Source organism: Hemicordylus capensis, chromosome 5, assembly GCF_027244095.1.
Source record: "Hemicordylus capensis ecotype Gifberg chromosome 5, rHemCap1.1.pri, whole genome shotgun sequence".
In the NCBI taxonomy this organism is placed as follows: domain Eukaryota; kingdom Metazoa; phylum Chordata; class Lepidosauria; order Squamata; family Cordylidae; genus Hemicordylus; species Hemicordylus capensis.
In genome coordinates, this window is record NC_069661.1 from 858399 (window position 1) to 862710 (window position 4312).

The following is a 4312-nucleotide window of genomic DNA, read 5'->3' on the forward strand; positions in this document are numbered from 1 at the left end:
AAGGAGGGCTGGGCTGCAGGGACACCTGGACAGGACTACTAAATCCACGTGCGCCCCCCACAAATAATACAATCTGTTTACCAGTATTAAGAGAATGTTAAATGATGGGGTCTTTTTTGTGTTTGGAATAAACAGAGGCTGGTTTTTGGGTGGCAGGTTAGCTAAGTCTTTAGATGGGCCAGGTCATCCTACCCTCTAATTAGTCCAGTGCAACACAGTTGGGATCCAATCTTGGCCCAGCCCATGACTGGAGGAGGAGTCAAAGAGAGCTTTAAAATAACCCACCCAAAGCCAGTCCCTCTGCAGTATCCACAACACCTCCGCCAATGGCACTAACCACAGAGTGGCCTGCCAAGGACACCCTCATGTGGGCCAGGCTTGGAAGAAGCCAATTCACTCAAGATGCCACATCACACCAGTGTTCCCTCTAAGAGGGATTCCTAGATGCTGTTGACTACAACTCCCATAACCCCCAAGCAAAAGCCACTGCATCTGGGGACTCTGGGAGTTGTAACCAACAACATCTGGGAATCTCTGTTAGAGGGAACACTGCCCCACACCATCCTACTCACCATAAAACACACAACCCGCCCGGCACAAGGCAGCCACACAGGAGCTGGTGTGATACAGGCAGCAAGAGGCTGGAAACACAGTCAGTGGGGTTGGGTGGGTGGGTGGGTGGGGCATTTGAGCCCCTCCCATGCCTCACCCACTCACAGGCCCCACTGAAGCAGCATCTTGGCCACCCAGCATGAAGGGAAAGCAGGCCGCTCCTCCCTGGGAGGAGGGCAGGCCACCTGGGCTCAAGCCTCCAAGGCAAGGAGGGCTCATGGGGGGAGCCACAGCCAGCTAGTGGGGGAGCTCCCCTCTTTATTTGGAATGGAAAACCAAACTGAGGCTTGCATTGTGCTCTGAAGGACTTGAAAAAGTTACTAAGGAAGACACACACACCCTGCCGCAGATGGAACCACAGCTGCTGAGAAGACTGCCAGACAAAATTGGCTGATCAAGGATGCGAAATCTCAAGCTTTGATCGCAGCTTCTGTGAGTAAAAATTATCTTTACACGATATGTGATCTTGGAACCTCAAGGGAAATGCTAAGTAAGCTAGATTCCTTGCATATGAAGAAGGGGTGGGCATACACCTTTAACTTGAGAAAGAAAATGCAAGATCTCCAGTATAAAGATGGGGACTGTTTTGCTACATTTATGGGATTTCTGGAAGATTTCTTTTTCCAATTTAAAGCGGCAGGGGAGCAATTTACAGAGTCAGAAGCTGGAAGCTCTGTTCCTAAGCATGCCCCCCAGCTATAGCAGTATAATTGGCCAATTGGAAACCCACACCAATCTAAGCTTTGAGGAAGCACTACAAACATTATCTTCTGAAGCAAACAGGAGAAAAGTTTTGAATTCATGCTATGAAAGTGAATTGGCAAGTAACTTTGCTCTTAAAGCAACAATTGATCATTCCAGAGGAAACCCAAGGTGGGGAGGGAATGCTGCAAGAGGAAACCGCATGGGGCCCCCACATTTACATACAAAGAGGTCTGGCTTCGTTGCCAAGGAAACTCAGTCCAGAGAGAGAGGTCACATGACCGCCAGCAGGGAGACTGCTCCTGAAATGAGGCCAACTGGGACTAATGCCTTTAGATGTTTTCTGTGTAACCAATTTGGCCACAAGGTGGCGAACTATCCCAAGAATCAGACAGGAAGGATTGATTTTACTGAAAGAAATTTGAATCAGGATTTTAAGCATACAGAAAGATATTCGAACAAGAGCTTTAATGTTTGTCTGATGCAAAGCAATGAAAAGTTCACTTTTTGGGATACTGGTTCTTCTGTTCATATATCACATAATTTGGATTTCTATACTGAACTGTTTGATATTCCTGAAGAGACTGTTTATTTGGGCAATAATACTACAATTAAAGCCAAGAAGAAAGGCGAAGGAATTTTGTATTGCAAGTTACTGGATGGATCTGTTAAACCATTTTTTCTTAAAGATGTTTTGTATATCCCTGACTTCTCAAGCTCCTTGATTTCAATATCCAAGCTAGAGAAACAAGGCTGTGAACTGTATATTAAAAATGGACAATGTGTTGTTACCCAGAATGGAGAAGTTTGCCTTGTAGGCTCTAAATGCAAAGGTCTTTACAGTGTGGAGGAGCAATCTGTATCAAAGACAGACAGAGAAAGACCAGCCCAGTCTAAACCTGAGGTATACCAGCCTAATGAAGTGAACCTTGCTAAGTCATGCCTGCATGAAAACTGCTTGCAACTGTGGCATAGACGCCTAGGACACAGGAGCTATGAGTCAATCCAGAACATGAAGGAAAAGGGATTAGCTAATGGCATTGATTTTGTACAATGTGATATTGTAACTAACTGTGTTTGTTGTCTTGAGTCCAAAGCAGTTAACAAGCCATTTCCTAAGCAGAGTGAAAGGAAGACCAGAAGACCCCTAGAGCTGATCCACAGCGATATATCTGGACCACTACCAGCAACCATAGGTAATCAAAAATATTTTTTAACAATCACAGATGATTTCTCACGATATTCAGTTGTATTTCTACTAAAGGAGAAATCACAGATGCTGGAGAAACTCCAGGACTATGTGGCCATGGCAAGCAACAAATTTGGCTGGAAGCCAAAGATCCTGTGCACAGACAATGGAGGAGAATATATGTCCAGCGCCACACAGCAGTTCCTGAGAGAACATGGAATCGTGCATCAAACCACGGTAGCTTGCTGCCCGTCCCAAAATGGAATCTCAGAAAGAAAGAACAGAAGCCTACTGGACATGGTAAGAGTCATGCTTGCTGACGCACACCTCCCACAGAAATTCTGGGGAGAAGGCATCATGACTGCTGCATACATACAAAACAGAATGCACACAAAGCCTATAGGAACAACACCATATGAACTTTGGCATGGTCATAAGCCGTCCATGACGCATCTTCGTGTCTTTGGAAGCACGGCTTACTCATACATCCCAAAGGAAAAAAGGACTAAGTTAGGGGCTAGGGCCACAAAAGGGATTTTTGTAGGCTACTCAGCACAATCCAAAGGCTACAGAATTCTGGATCCTGACACCAACAAGATAACCATAAGCAGAGCGGTGTATTTTGATGAGAATGAAAGAGCTACACCTTCAGAGGGGGCCTACACCAAAGCAATCAACCAGACCAAGCACCCTGATGACTGGATTATGCTTCCTGATCTCAGAGGAATTGAGGAGGAGGAGACAGCAGAACCAGAACCAACCACACTCGACACAGAGACCCCCAGCGATCCACCAGATGCACCTGAGATAATGGGAGAGACCACAGAGGGTGAGGTGAGGCGATCAACGCGCTCAAACAGAGGTGTTCAAGCTCCGAGACTGTCCTACCTCGCAAGAACAGTGGAACAACCAGAACCTTCATCATGGGAGGAAATATCCCAGCTACCACAACCAGAAGCCCAGAAGTGGAAACAGGCTGCAATTGAAGAGCTTGAGGCTCTACAGAAAAACAAAGCCTGGACTCTTACTAAGTTACCTCAAGGAAGGAAAGTTATAGGCTGCAGATGGGTTTTCAAACTCAAACATGATGCTGATGGTGAGATTCAGTGCTACAAAGCCAGATTAGTAGCAAAAGGATATTCACAGAAATATGGAGAAGATTATGATGAAACCTTTGCACCAGTGGTTAAACATACCACAGTAAGGACTCTGTTAAGTATTGCTGCTAGCAAAGGAATGCATGTTGAACACCTAGATGTGAAAACTGCATTCTTGCATGGCGAACTAGAAGAGGACATTTACATGCAACAACCACCAGGTTTCTTAGAGAAAGGCAAAGAGGACTATGTATGCAAACTGCCAAAAGGCATTTATGGTTTAAAACAGGCTGCCAGAGCATGGAACATAAAACTAAATGATATGCTGCTTCAAGCAAACTTCAAAAGAAGTGACGCGGATCCCTGCCTGTACATGAGGTGCATAGATGGCAAGTGGACCTACATTTTGGCGTATGTTGATGATTTGATTCTTGCCTATGAAAATCCAGATGACAGCAAGGAAATAATGCATCATCTGAACAGAGATGTGGAAGTCAAGCAACTTGGCAACATTGCACACTACTTGGGCATTCAAGTACAAAGAGAGAAAGATGGAAGTTTCCTCATCAACCAAGAACAGAAAATGAAAGGCTTGATAAACCTGCTCAGACTGGAAAATGCGAATCCTACACCAACTCCAATGGAAGTGAACTACATAAAGCAAGAAGATCAAACTGAGCCACTATCTGACAACCATAGATATTGTGAAGCA